The sequence below is a fragment of the Ochotona curzoniae genome, unplaced genomic scaffold (assembly GCF_017591425.1).
Source record: "Ochotona curzoniae isolate NIBS_2020 unplaced genomic scaffold, NIBS_Ocur_1.0 scaffold_4683, whole genome shotgun sequence".
NCBI lineage: Eukaryota > Metazoa > Chordata > Mammalia > Lagomorpha > Ochotonidae > Ochotona > Ochotona curzoniae.
The window spans coordinates 11789035-11805595 of NW_024467121.1; positions in this window are offsets into that span (position 1 = coordinate 11789035).

Here is a 16561-nt window from a genome sequence, read left to right on the forward strand (position 1 = left end):
TCACTAAGAGGCATTCTGGGCCTGGTTAATGCCAAATTTGTGTTAACTATACCAAGTGTGCCAGCAGTATACACATATTAGTTTATGTAAAATTATATTTTATTATGTATGATATAGAATATGATGTATTACATATATTATTTTATGCATTTATTTATATAATAATTTTGTTTTATATATTATATATTTTATAAAAATAATATATAGTAAAATATAGTATATGCTACATATTACATATATTATTATAAATTAATATTCTAAATTATATTATATCATGTGTTAATTTTATATAACATTAATTTATAAACACTATTATTATGTAATATAATATTATAAATTAATATTATAAAACATATTATATATAATTGTACATAAAATCCTGAATAATAAGTTTTAAAGATATATGGGAAAGGAAGGGAATGCCAGGCTGAGAAATGCTACCCTGGTTAGGCTGTAGGCTGCAGATTGAACTTTTTGACAAGGGAAGAACCACTTCTGCAGTCTTCCATAGACTGGACCATTGCATTCAAAGGAAGGCAAAAGAGCTGACTGGAGGGCCTGTCTGGGTGAGACCAAGGCATTGGTCTAGATGGTAGCATTGTCCATGGTCTTTGAGCACAAGCAAAAGCTAGACCTAGGAGGGAATGTCTGGTTGGGCTAGTTTGTAGTGCTCACCTCTGAGTGTTAGAGCAGGGCATGGTCCATGTTAGATCAGGATGCAGCACTCTACAAAATTTGAGAGAACCAGATCCTGGGGCAGATTCCATGGGTGATTTTTGGGTTTACCTCTGTGAGACTGCAGCAACCAGCCATTTGTGTGGAGACCCGGTGGTGAAGGTGGGTGCAGACAAGTTGGACCCACGGGTTTTTCCATGCTTGTTTACCTGTCCTGCATGTGTTTGGCTGCTGATTTGAACTGGTAACTCAGTGAGTTGCTCTCCCCAATCACTACTTGCACAGAAGGCCTTGGGAGTTCCTAGGTACACTTCAGATTTTGACAAAAGTCACAAGTAAAGCATCTTTTCAAAGCAGATCTGAGAACATTAGTGCATTCCTAAATTTCTGAACTTTTCAAAGCAGTTCCGTGAGCAGTCAAAAATCTAAACATCCAAAAGTTTTAGAAATACATAACAATCTGCAGATTCAACTTTCTGATCCAAGATACTCGGGAAAACTTCACCTTTCTGTGGCATTAATCTTTCTTTAACTTATTTTCGTTCACCGCTAGTCTTGAATTATATACGACTTTTGTCAAAGAACAGTACAGATTGCATTACCACGCATCATATTTTAGAGACTTCATGATAAGATTTCTAGATTTTTCTAAGAAAATGAGCAAAGAAAAAATTAAAATATTCAAAATATATTTTAACTATACAAGGAAGGTTTTAACTATACAACAAGGTTTTAATCATGTTGTTGATCCTCTGTGAGTAGAACTTACATACAAATGCAATTTTTGTAATCACAACGAAGTATCCTATAATGAGTAGAGTTCCTAGACTAACTTGTTGCAATAATTTGCTTTGCATTTTGAAGTTGATAAAAATGTGGATGTTGGAACATAAAGATTTCAGCAATTTGCGTTACCAAGATATTTAAATATCATAAAAAAAAATCTGGAGAAAAAAATCACTTCTATTAGGTTCCAAAGGATTTATTGAGGTTCCAAAGTATCACACTTGCCAAGAGGAAGAATTGTCTTCCAAACTCATCTTTCTTTACTAAATTTGGTTGTCCAAAGCCACAGCATTTACTTCAATTAATAAAGTTCTCTGGCACAGCATACGCGTGTTATTGCTGCAAGCTGTAAGCACTCTCCCCTGAAGGCTTAAAATGGCACTAAATTAATGTGAGGGAGGAAAGGAAGAATTAATTAGTATTTGATATGGAGCATTAGATGTTGATTCATTAGTCAGGACCAACCTTAGCTGAGTTTACTTTATAAACCTCTAGCTGTATCATTCCCAGGTTCATTTTCTGCACCAGCATAAATTTCTATGTACTAACTGATGTTAATTTGTCAAAAATAAACATAAGAAACTGAGATGGTGATGCAAGGGCGGGTGTGTAAATTTTCTCTTATTGAAATAAGTAGAGGAATATACCAATTCTGGAGAAAGAAGCTTCAATACAGAAAATAGAAGAAGGTTCCATTTTAAATATTATGTCAGAAAAGATGAGGTTTGAGGCTTCAAATCTGAAAAGATTCTGAATATTTTGTCTTGATAATTGGTTAGGTTCATACAAATGTATTTTGTGCATGGATTTGGCTTTGTTTTTGCTTAATTTCTGATCTTACAACTTCTATTGAAGATTGATCTGGACTCATTCATTTCAGTGTGATATTCTCACGTTTTATTTAATGGAATGAATTCAACAAAACAAATGAAGCAGTAGAAGGAGTTTTATATCTGAGAAAAAAATTATTTCAAAACAAAATTGTAATGAATTCCATCAGTGGTGTGTTATATCATGCAACCAATTCATGTATGCAAATTCACTAATGGTTTCTTTCAATAATCACATAGATTATATGTACACATCTTCATAAAGTTTAATAAGCATGTATTATGGAAAACTAAACATGGATTTTAAAATTTTATGCCAAAATAAACTTGTGCTTTAGTTCAATTTTTAATTACTTTTTGAAGTGTTCTCACAAGCCAGACTACAAGGAAACAAGTTGAACTGACTGTGTGTGGTTTTCACGGAAATCAAAGATTAATGGTGATTGTTCTATTTTCTGATATCTTCTCTTTACACTGGAAATGGATTCATTTGTTAAAATAAAGTCATAAAATAGCAAATGATTTAAAACTTTAATTTTAGTAGCATACATTGTAAAACCTTAAGGATACCATAAATTTTATTTTTTACAGAAGATTTATATATAGGTCTGATATAATGGCACATCAGATTAAGGCTTTAGCTTAATTATATTTTAGGGTTCAGTGTTGTGGCATAACAGTCTCATCTTTTGCCTGTGGCATTGGCATCCTATGTGGACACCAGATCCACCTCCTATACAGGTATATGTTAATGTGTTTGGGAAAGCAGCCAAGGATAGTTCAAGGTTTAAACCCTGCAGCCACATGGGAGACCTGGAAAAAGCCTTTGGATGCCAGCTTTGGATCAACCCAGCTCTAGCTGTTGTGTCCATTTGGGGAGTAAAATAATAAACAGAAGATCTCTCTCCCTGTTTCTCTGTCTCTATATAACTCCAAATTTCAATTAAAACAAATACATCTTTTTAAATGAAAATTATATATATATATATATATATATATAATATATATACTTAAAGATAGAATTAAGGAGAAAGAAGGGTGGAATGAAGGAGAGGGGATAAAAAGAGATCTTCAGGCATTTTACTCCCCAAATGACCACAATGGCCAGGGGGGCAATGTTTTCTTCCCAGTCTCCTAAACTTGTGACAGACAATCAACCACTTGAGTCATCTCCCATTGCTTTCCCAGGTTAATAACAGGGAGTTAGGTAGGAAGTAGAGCAGCTGGGATGTGCGTCCCTTATGGGGTGTTGCTGCTATAGATGGAAGTTTAACCTGTTATTCCACAGTGCCAATACCAAATTTTATTCATTCAAATGCTTTGAGATATGGGCATGGTGATACAGTGAGTTACGCTGTTGCTCACAATGTCTGCATCCTTGATCAATGCTTTTCAATGTCCCAGCTACTCAATCTTTCTGGTCTAGCTTTCTGCCTATGCAGTTGGGACTGTGACAAATGACAGCCATGTGTTTGATTCCCTGTTACTCATCTAGGCGATCCAGGTTGTTGGAGGCAGTATGGAGGATCGGAGTTCTCTAGTGTGCGCTCTTTTCTGCCTTTCAAATAACAAATATTAAAAAAAAAATGTGATGATGGAGTATGCTATCGTTACAGCTATTCTTTATGTAATACGAAAGTGAGATTATCCCTTTTACTGTTGAACTGTTTGAGTTGTTCAGTATTCATAATGAAAGAGTCTACATATATTTAGACCAGTGTTTTCATGATAAAATTATTCCATATTCCTATCATAGCATTAAAAAATAAAACTTCTCTCCTCCAATAAAATCAGCAGTATACGATCTTTAGTGTGCCATTTTCTTTTTATGGTTTCATACAAGTTGTTTAAATGTTGTGAGTCTAATGCTCCAAATCAATAAGGAATAAATAATATAAGTTTTCAATTTCTCATATATAAAAATAAGAGCTGTATGTAGTTTGGTGAACACAACAGACATTTAAAAATTGTAATAGGCCACTCATTTTTTTGTCATATCATAAATTCCATGACACTTCATATTTAATTGTAATCTTGAGAGTTATTAAGCATGTATGTCCTACCCATTTGGTGGTCACTTTAAAAAAATAATGTCCATAGATTAAAAGAAAGTCACCATCACCCCTACCCAAATAGGGACCCACCAGAAAAAATAAAAACAGTATTTCTTAAAAATCAGCTATTTCTATGTCCCTTATTTTGACCTTTATTTTTTCTGCAATTAAAAATGACTTCTGCCAGGCGTCTCTGATGACTTCTACGTTCCAATGGGGACCCTTAGACCGACCCCCAGAGGAATACCCAACTGCTGCCTTTGAACTTCGTCCCATGTCAGCAGGAAGCAGCCAGAGCAGTCACCGTCCCATTTCCCCCTAACAGCAGTTAGGGTTATTTCTTCTGGGGGGCGGAATGAGAGAGGAGTTAGAGTGGGTAGTAGGCAGTTAGGGTATTCTGGGTCCCTGGGTAAAAGAGAATTTCCCCACCATGTCTTGAACTTACCAAAGCACCTCTCTTCCAAGGGATAGGGGTGCTATTAGCATATCAATTCCCCACCAGAAGTATCAGGCCATTACCTCCGGCCACTGTGGGAGGGCCTCAGGCCAATCTCTTTATCACTGAAAGGAGGGCAGGAAGAAGTAATACACATCTGCCTAAGGCCTGGAATGTCCTATGTCTGGCACCTCTGTGGCCTTCTGTCCCAAGGCCAGGTACCATGGAAACTAGGAATTTTCTTTGTTCATGGAGAAACATCTTTGAGGGAAACCTTTAAAAGGTGCATTCCCCACCATTAATACGGGTTCTTCTTCTCTTCCTGCCACTATGGCAGAGGGTTTTGCTTCTTGTCCTCCTGCCACTATGGCAGAGGACTAGGGTTCTCATTTTCCTCCTGCCACTATGGCAGAGCACTAGGGTTCTTTTTTACTTTTCCTCCTGCCACTATGGCAGGGGGTAAGGGTCCTTTCTATCTCAAAACCCCCTCCCATCGCTAGGACGGGAGTCTTCTCTTCTCAACTTTTCTAATAAATCTTGCTTTAAAACTAAAAAAAAAAAAAATTAAAAATTAACCAACATTAACACAGCACAAAGTAATTTACTTAACTTACAATTGTTCATATATTGACAATTTTAATCTTTCTTTTGCCTGTGGATGTTCCTATCCCTCTAGTTCTGCAGACAGATTTGCAGCATAAAATAGCAGCTCTGGGGCCCAGCGCGATAGCATAGTGATTAAGGTCCTTGCCTTGCACACGCTGGGATCCGATATGGATGCCGGTTCTAACCCCGGTAGCCCTGCTTCCCATCCAGCTCCCTGCCTGTGGCCTGGGAAAGCAGTTGAGGATGGCCCAAAGCTTTGGGACCCTGCACCCACATGGGAGACCTGGAAGAAGCTTCTAGCTTCAGAATGGCTCAACTCCAACCATTGCGCTCACTTGGGGAGTGAATCATCGGACGGAAGATCTTCCTCTCTGTCTCTCCTCTCTGTATATCCACCTTTCCAATAAAAAAATAATAAAAATAAGTCAAAAAAAGAAAAAAAAGATTCATTTCTTTTTATTGCAAAGTCAGATATATAGAGAGGAGGAGAGATAGAGAGGAAGGCCTTCCATCCAATGATTTGCTCCCCAAGTGACCCCAATGGCCAGAGGGACGCTGATCTGAAACCAGGAGTCCAGAGCCTCTTTTGGATGTTCAATGTGCGTACAGGGTCCCAAAATGTTGGGCTGTCCTTGACTGCTTTCCCAGGCCACAAGCACGGAGCTGGATGGGAAGCGGGACCACTGGGATTACAACTGGCACCCATATGGGATCTCCGTACATGCAAGGTCAGGCTACTGTGGCAGGACAAATGTCTTTCTTTTAATCTACGGACATTGGTTTTTTAAGTAACTACTAAATGGTTAGGGCATATTTGCTTAATAAATTTTTAAATTTGACTAATGATTATGTAATGATTTTAACTATTAACATCATAAGATTTATGATGATAACTGGTCATTTGGGAGCACTGTTGGGAACATTGGTGTAATATGTATGTGGACTAAAAGTGATTGAGGTTCCTAAACTTTTTTGTTAGACTACAGACCTTGGCTGAGGCCAAGAGCAATGTTCTGGCTTGCAGTCTCAAGTGAGTCTTCTTTAATAAGATCATAGTGCAATAGGGAAGCAAGATAATTCCATCAATCAATTCATCTTATCAGGTCTGTGCTCTATGGAAGAGTTGAAATGAGACAACTGAAACAAAATTGAGTAGTTGAACAGTCCAGGACAGGAGAAGAGTCAGAATCAAGGAAGAGAGGCAGGACACTGCATTTGTCTGGGCTGTAATTCCACTTGTAACTTTCAGCATTGGAAGCCACCGAACAGAAGCCTTAAAGCACTTCCAACTGGGACACATGAAGTCAGGAGGGACAGAATGAAGGAGGTCGCTATTGAAAGTAGCCTACATACACAGATTCATTTAAGCCATCCTTGTCATCTTACTGCTCAGATAACGGAACACACACTATGGGGTAAAAGATGTCCTCTGAGTGCCACCCATCTGAGTCTATCCCATCAACTAAAATCCCTTGACATAAGGTAACTTCTCTTGCAAGTTAATGCAGTTTTTTGTTCAGAATCTTTACAGCCCAATAAAGTTCCATGCTGTAAAATTAACATTTTAACTAGAAAACAAATTGAGATATTCAGTTTAACAGATATGCTGCAAGTTTGGTTCCAAAAGGAGTACCTGCCAAAATGTCTAATAAAAGCTAAGAGTTACAAAGAAACCATTTCACTAATTACCCTCTCTTTCCTAAAACTCATCAAAATTTTCGTGGTTGTCATTTAAATAGTAAATATTTGTTAAAAATAATTGTGCATTTTCATGTTGTAGCAAAGATAACCAATCTTGTCATCTACCCTTTTGCCAGTTAACTTATCATCTCTCTTCTGTCTGCTTTAGCCTCTGCATTCTCAAGGGGGGTTATTTTTCTTGGGAAAATTCATTATCTCTTAGTGAAATGCATTATCTCTCTTATTATTGGAACCAGATACTCATTGACCTAAGATCACAAATGATTAATGGTTGTCAGATCTGTAGAATGTTGTCTTTGTTTATTTGGCTTTTATGCTATTTGTGTAATTCATGTTGTGTCTCCTGGGGGAGGGGAAGACAAAGACTACTTGAACATTTATGAACACATAAATAACTATGGATGTTCCTGTGAAATAGTTTCCAATCATGTAGACTGGAATAGATATATTAGCTATCAATCTACTATCTCCTATAATCATTGGAGTATCCTGTGATATATGTTTTTATATTAGTGGCTACATATATTTGCTTCTGTCTTGTAGGTATGTTGCTTAATTCATTTTGATGTTTTAGGTTGTTTTATCAAAATATTTAAAATGTGTGTGCTTCAGTTCATAGTAAAGAATATCGTTTCCAACATGCACTCAAGATAAATTTGTAATTTGGTATGTGACAACATAGACATTTATAATTTTTTCTTACTATCAAGATAAAAATTTTATCTCAAGATTCTTAAATAAAGCATTCCCCCAAACTCTGTTAAAACATGTCAGATCAGTCTTGCTTCAGACAAATGGCCACTATATTATGTTACCAAGGATCAGTCACATCTTCTACCCTACTGATTTATTGGTTTAATTTTTTAAATTTCAAAGCAGACTAACCTGAACCTGAAAACGTATTGATCATTTAAATGTGGTATGCAATGTGATGTGCACTGGATGGCCACCGAACACAACAGTAGCTTTCTATCAAAGCATTTATATCAACTTATGATTTCAATGTCAATAATTTGCCTAATAATTATTTACCAGCATCTGCTTTGTGCAAAATATTATTAAAATGTGGCTTAAGAAAATGTGTAAAAGCTGAATCTTGCTTTCAGGAGAAACTGACATTTTATCAAAAGCTTGACAGATGCACAAAAATGTGCACACGACTTTATAATGTAATAATCATTAGAGCAGGAAAGGAAAATATCTGTGAGGAGAATGTAGGAAATTTGGGGTTACCAGATAATTTCAGGACATGGATCACTTTGTTATGTGTTTTGGGTGTTTTATATACTCAAAGGTGTATTCAAAGTTTGCAGAAAGCAGAAGTAAAAGATAAACTTCTGGTGAAGCATTCATAACTGTTGGCACAGATTCGTTCTAATCTGTGAATTCTATGACCTAACTGAAGAAAGTTCACACACACTTTCACATGCACATACCTTTTAGATAAAATCAAAAGAAAAAACTAACAAATTATATCATTCAGTGCCTTTTAATTATATATGAATTTATTCTTGTGAAAGTCACTTTTATTGGGAAGCCATAATTCCAGAGGTAGAAGGGTAGACAAAGAGGTAGAAATATTCCTTCTGCTAGTACACTCTCCAAATAACCTTAATAACCAGAGCTGACGAGGCTGAAGCCAGGAGTCACCAACTTTATCTGATGTCCCATGAGTGTGATGAGAGCCAAATGCTTGACCCATCTTTTTTCCAAAGAGCTTTAGAGAGGGAGGTGGATGCAGACCTTCACTGACACCTGTATGTGATGTCTGTGTTGCAGATAGCAGCTTAAGATGCTGTGTCATAGAGTGCCAGCCTCTGTATATAATTAAAGGCAAGAAATAACTATATTTCTTTAAACTATTCACTCTAGTAGAACTATTTCTGCAATGCTACATTTCTTAACAGTCATTATTTTAATAAGAGCATAGCAGTTTTTTTAGAGGATCTACTGTAATTTTTCTTCTTCTAAACTATTTTGATCATTTATATGATTCACATAGGCCCTTTAGAAAGACATAAGCATACGATTTTCTTCCATTATATTTTAAAAGTGTTGTCTTTGAAGACGTAGCAAAAACAAACAAAAAAAACAAAGCACGTTTATGTATTACAGAGGAAGTGTAGTTCAAACTGCATTTCTGTGTTAAGACCCACGATACGCAACATTCATGGTCTGAGGAAATGGGAAGGAAAGAGAATGAAGGACATGGTGTAGGCTCCACCAGGTAATCCTCCAGCTCCAAGTGCAGACATGCCATTTCGCCAATTTTAGTCCCAACTACTCCACTTTCCACCAAGCTACCACTTGTAGCCTAGGAAAACAACAGAGGATGGCCCAAAATTTGGGACCCTGCACCTGCATGGGAGAGCTGGAAGAAGGTCCTGGTTCTTGGCTTTGGCTCAGGTCTAGTCATACAGGCTATTTAGGGAGTGAACCGGTGGGCAAAATATCTTTGTCTCTGTATTTCCTTCTCTAAAATAAATCTGCCTTTCTGATGAAAATAAATAAATCTTTAAAAAAGAGAGAGAGAAGAGAAAAGGGAGAGAGACAGAGAGAGAGACTTTCAATTCATGTTCCTGCACCTTGGGTATACAAATGCTGATTTAAGGATATGTTAAATCACTGAACAATTTCTTGCTGCTTCTTAAGAAAATTCTAACAAAAAATAGGATTTATTTATTCAAACTGTATTTGAAAAGAACACATAAAATGAACTTAATGTAAAAGGAAGGACTCTTTCACTAGAGATATTTGTAAATATATAATATCCTATAAATTCTCAATTCTTATACCATCACATTGATATATAAACTTTCTCTTGACACATTAGCTTATTCACAGATTTTATAGATCAGAGGTCTTATTTTTCATGCTTTTGAAAACTAGGATGTACCAAGGATAAAAATTCATAAAGCATCAAAGAGACTTCTATTAAGATAAATACTAATGCCACATCCTCTCAAATGCCAGGATTTTCACTCAAGACATAGCTTTATTTATTTTATCAACAGAAAAATAAATGGACTCCATTAAATCATTCAGTGACATCATAAAAATATTGCAGCAAAAGGCCTCAGAAACCTCATCCCAGAATTCCAATAGGTTGTGCTAATTGCTACAGCCTTGCTGAAGCCTATTGCCAAATCCTTCACCATTACTATCTAATCCAGTCAGGAGAAAAATCACTTCATCACACCTGAAACAATTTCATGCTTTACTTTCAGGGAAACAGAGGGTCCCCATTGCAGAATGTGCCTTTTGATGTTCATTCCTCTTGGAGATTATCAGATGGTTGGAAAGAAGCTGTACTAGGTTCATCAATAAGATCTGCATGTTTTGATTCTAAGACTTGTGAGCCTGGTAGAAAAAAATCCAAAGCTATGAGTTTGGAAAGGTTGGAGGTAGTCTTCACTCGTATGCCACCATCCTCCTCTTAATTTAGAAGTGATGCTTTCAAACAGTTGTTTTTGTAGCGATATAAACTGACTCAGCACCATCAGTATGTGTTAAAACGTTTTATTTTTATTGTCATTCTTAAGGACTGGGAAATGTTCTAGCAATAAAAAAATCTTTCTAAACATATTGACATATTTATATAAAGTACAATAGGCTGACCAATGGAGTAGTTAGCATGATAGAAAAGTGCTAATGGTTGAAGTTAAATAAATGTTCAGTCTCAGTATGTTTTTGTTTTGCTTTGTTTTGTTTTTTACTATACTTTGGAATATTTTAGTAATAGAAGACTTTTTTTTTGCCAAAATCAAATATGCACCTTTTAATGCTAGAATATCAGGACATAAGAATTTTTATACTAACATTAATTTACTCTTACACAGGCCATTGTAAGGTGACATCATGAGCTTATGGGTGATCCATTTCACTGTTCAATTTTTATTATATTTTATTTATTATATTTTTAATATGTACAATGCTAATTATAGCAGGAACTTTTTTCTGATTAATCACTGGTCCATAAATAATTATTTAGGCATCTCTAAAGTAACATAACTCTCAATGAAAAACATGCATATTCCAATTTAAAAAGTAAAATCAATGCTGATATTGGTTTCCTATCTATTTTCATGATTCTAAAGTGATTTCTAAGTTTGTGTATGCCATTTTCGTCCATGATTAATATAATAGAAGCAATAATATCCATACTTTTTTAGCAGAAAAATGAAATAGATCAAGATATGGAAAGCAATTGATGGTGCACTTTTCAACATGTTCCACTTGTTTCTTCTACAGGTATGCTCAAAGTTCAGAGGAAGATCTGTTCCAGTTTTTATTTTGTTCCTTTGAAGATAAAGGAAATATGACATAAGCTTACATGTCCACCTCACTTGATTTTAATGTGACTACCAGTTCTAACATATTTGATACTATGAGAAATATTTAGTAAATTTTCATCTTGTTTCTTCTTTAAGAGAGATAACCATATATTATGCATATTTTCTTGATGTTTAGATGATATTAAGTAAAGCACTTTTAAGTATGGTGGTTATTATCTTTCATTCTCGGTTGTATTTCACGCTAGTATAGAAATTCCAGTCTTTCACTATCAGCCACAAACAGTCAAGCATTACAAAGACCATAAAAAATTGTGTTTTTTTCATTTTGTTTTCATTTTAATGAAAGGATATAATCATGGAAAATGAAAAAAATGAATTTAATCCAACCATTTTATTCAATGCCCATTTCTTAATATAAATTTCTCTGCTTAATTGAAGTCGTAGATTTTGGAATGAATCCCAAAAGACTTCCACTGAATTAGACATATTATTGTTTAGTTGTCTTGCTGTTCTTGTCTTTTCTCTGGTTGGTCAAGATCTTCAATGATACCATCTCAGAATAAAATATATTAAAAAAGCCTTTGTCCTCTGGGCTTTATGCTAATTTTATAGTCAGAAAGATGAATGAGTATTTATTAAACAAGAACTGTGCACATACAGTGTATAAGAAGTTGTAATTTTACTGTTATTCTTCAAGATATGTTGAATGCCTTCATAGTACAGATAGGCTTATAAAAATTTAAATGCACATTACAACAAAATCATGTAGCAATGCAGCTTGTAAAAGCTTATGTGTTAAGCATAAACACATTAAAAATCTATCTCACCATATCTTTAGGAGCAAAACAATTAGAACATCTAAAATTGATGAGTTCACCTGAAAAAAAACAGAGAAGCAACATTTTTCAGTTTCTAATTTTAAAATTGTGATAAACAAATGTATTGCAATGTTAATCATCCTTAATTGCTATTAATCATTACTTTTAATGGACAGAAGTAATAAACTCAGTGCAGAAGAGATGTTACAAATGCAGCACATGGTATGTTAACGTTAGTCAACTTACTTGGTACAAGTAAAGTTATTTATGTTTTTGTAACTTTCAATCTTTTGGAAAAAAATATGTATTTATTTGTATTGGAAAGTCAGATTCTCAGACAGAAGGAGACACAGAGAAAAATCCTCCATCTACTGACCCATCCCCCAAGTGGCTGTCACAGCTGGAGCTAAGCTGATCTACAACCAGGAGCCAGGATTTTCTTCTGGGTCTCCCACACAAGTGCAGGGTCCCAAGGCTTTGGGTCATCCTCTACTGCTTTCCCAGGCCACAAGCAGGGAGCTGGATGGGAAGTGGAGCATCCAGGGCAGGAACTGACACTCACATGAGATCCTGGTGTATGCAAGGTGAGGACTCCAGCCACTAGGGTACAATGTTGGCTCCCTTACCTTCAATTATGACATCCTACTCTCTTAATTTAAGACAAGAAGGCTTTCTTATTCCACAGTTATAGGAGCAATTGTAAAAAATATGAACTTCGGGCTTGGCGGCTTGGCCTAGAGGCTAAAGTCCTTGCCTTGAACACACCAGGATGCCATATGGGCGCTGGTTTTGAATCCGGCTGCTCTACTTCCCATCCAGCTCCCTGCTTGTGGCTGATGGCCCAAAGTTTTGGGACCCTGCACTCACTTGGGAGACCTGGAGGAGGTTCCTGGTTCCCGGCTCCGGATCGGCGAAGCACCGGCCGTTGCGCTCATTTGGGGAGTGAATCATCGGACAGATCTTCCTCTCGTCTCTCCTCTCTGTATATCTGACCTTGTAATAAAAATAAATAAATCTTTAAAAAAATATGAACTTCACAAATTGCTAACATGATTTTTAAGAAGGTTGCATTTTAAAAGGCAAGAACTTTATTCATATGCAATATTATGACATACTACCATAAAGTACTTAAAATATAGGTGTTTTCCAGTTTTTGATTTAAAAATAGTTTGTTGCACATTTTAATGAGCTTCTGATATGAATGCTATGCTTATTATTTGGGCAACGTTTTCCTTCATTTCTACTTTTACTCAAATATAAATAGTTAAAATTGCATTTTTAGCTCTTGAAAACAAACACAAAATCCTTGGTAGCCTTAATCTTTCCCAATGTGAGCTAAAATATCTCCTTTCCAAAAATGAAATTCTAGATTTCCTTTTTTTTTTTTTTTTAACTGTAAGGAAATTCTCCATTCTTTTTGGCTTCCCTGTAATGGTCAGGTATTTTTGGCAATGATATGAAGTCCTATGACTCCAGTTAAGCTCCATTTACTAACCTGTGACAATGAGGATGAAGGTTCAAGTTCGCTCTTCTCACTATGGCAGATTTTCCGTTTAATTTTTGGGACCTTTTCTTGGCTATTTAAAGCATGAAGAACATTTTTTATAAATGTGATGAAGATTTTTATAATCACTTCTTGCTAAAATATCTTTGTGATGAACAAAGAAAACATTTTAAGATTTGTGTACTATGGAGAACATCATCATATTTGGGAAAGAAACTGCGTGGTTGCTTCATCACAACACCAGCAGGTTTTCCAAAGTCAGGTAGGTGACAGGATATATAAACTAAGGTGAAATTTTGCCATGATGTCTAAATCTCAGTGTAATGTATATCATAACCAATTGCACATCCCTCATATGTTGTAAGGAGTTGATAGAAATTGAAAGGAATTGATAATGTGCATTGTTCTTTCTACGTGTTTTGATTAACACACCGAGGAAATGGTGAATCAGCACGAACTTTTCCTCTCAAAACATCTGAGTATTTTAAAAGAATTATTCTCAATTTCCAGTTCATAAGTGAGACAACACTCCTATGACACAATGTCTTTAAGAAACTGTATTCAGCCATTGGTTTTCAAGCAGGTATATGATCAATTCAAGCAGAAAAATAATTTTCTTTTCTCTGTGAAATACTTGTTAAAATGCTCTAAATTGACAATTATCACAATCTGGATAAATTTTTACCCCAGCATACAATTTTGAAAATTAAACATTGTGGCTGTCATTAGTTTTCCATAAAAAAGAAAAAAGCTCTTTGTAATAACTTAAAAGTTATTTCATTTTCATAGCAAAACTGTGTAACAGTTATTTTAGAAAGAAGCATCGCTTGATTCTATTATCTTCCCTCCTATCTTGTTTCCTTCTGGCAGCCGCTTGTGGTTCTTCTACGTTGCTAGCCTTGTTCAAAGTGAAATAGTCTTCCTAAGCCATATTTCCTTTTACTAATGTCTCTAGACATAAACATATGAATTATTTGACAGTGTATTACCTTACATACTTGGAAATCAAATCCAAGCCTCATGGCTCCTTTCAGTTTTGTTTATGGGAGTTAGAACTGTACCAGAATAGGAGACTATCTTGTTCCCACAAAACGTATTTTTCACAGAGCTTCCATAGCATATATGCAGTATGCATTAAAACCCAAGTCAATGTTGAGTCATTCTTGAGCTTTACTAACTATGGATTTCACCTATATGACAGTAAAATTCTGGGATAAAGTGCATCACCCTGTATATGACAAGAAATATTAAATATTATTTCACAGAACAACACTCATGTACTTATTGCCATGCCCCCAAACCCTTTACTTTGTATTAGCTTCTCAATGAAGACTTTTTCTTGCTCCTGTGTGTCAAATTGTGTCATTTTAGAGAACTAAGTATTCCCAATGTCAAATAGCAGAGAATGAGAAAAATGGGTAACCAGAAACACATCATGGACATTTCACCAATAAATAAAAATCACCGATTTCACAGGAGACAGATCTTCTGCATTTGCTCTTGGCATTGTACATTCTGTTGCAGCTTTTAGCTTGCTATTAAATCCCCGCTCCTGAGACTGATTTGAAGGAATGAATCATTTTCCTCAAACCTGTGACCCCTTAGTAGTTATCCCTGTAACTATAAGCCAGTCGATATTCAGCAAATATCTAGTGATTCTATGAACAAATTGAAATTTAAATTGCTTTTTATTAAAATAGTGAATGGAATATTCATCTTCGAAATATTTGAAATCTTATTTTTATACAGAATGTCAGTATGTCTGCATGCTGCGTGGGTTCCATTTCTTTATGGAAGTTTAAAAGCCTGTGTCTAGATTTTCATAAAATCTTCCATCAGACTTGTTTTGGCTCACAGCCTAAGTGTCTACATTTGGACTTGATCATAAAATTTCTGTACACATCCTCAAAGCAACCATGCCATCAGCTAATTGCTGCTTCAGTCAGCCACCTGTGCTGCAGAAGTTGATTTGCACTTGCAAATGGACACTGGAAACTGAAGCATAAAACTGCAAAAACAGTCTTGACAAATCCCAAACCATGCAGGCTATCAGAGCACAGTATACCAACATGAAAGAGTAATAACAGTATAGTAACATTAGGTATTAAATCTCAGTATATTCCGTAGTAAGCCATGTAGCCACATAGTTTACTACCCTAGCACTGCGGTTAAAGTAATCATCAAGTAGCCATGAACTGAAGTGAGCAGATTAAAACTCAAAGAACAAGACACATCTTATAAAAACATGAAGTTCACCTTTAAGGGGTGGATTAAAATGCATGAAGATTTTGATAACATTGACTTATTTTATACAAACATTTCATACACCTTCAAAATATAGAACATATTGCTACCTATTCTTATATATTATGTCTTGCTATATTCCCTATAAGCAGGATGATAGCTTGTGTGAAGGTTAGATAGAAAATATTAGAAAATATATGTATCCTGCTACAAAATAAAAACACTTTTGAGCTTACAACTAATTCTAATCCATCATTCAAACTTATTTCTGGGCCCAGAGCATTGGCTTGATTGGCTAATATTATCCTTGCAAGTATTGGGCCCGACATCGGTGAGAGTTCATTTCAACTTCCCATGCAGCTCCTGTTTATGGCCTAGGAAAACAGTGAAGCGTGGCCCCAAGTCGAGACTAAGAAGGAGATCCTGGCTTTTGGCTTCTGATCAGCTCAGCTCAGACCACATAAGACATTTGGGAAGTGAACCAATGGATGAAAGATCTGTCTCTGTTTCTCCTTCTCCAAATCAAACCACAATAGCCCTGAGAATATTATAGAAAATGGAGTAATCCATGTGTGCTTTGTTAACTTTTGGCTTTGTAAAATAAACTATTTT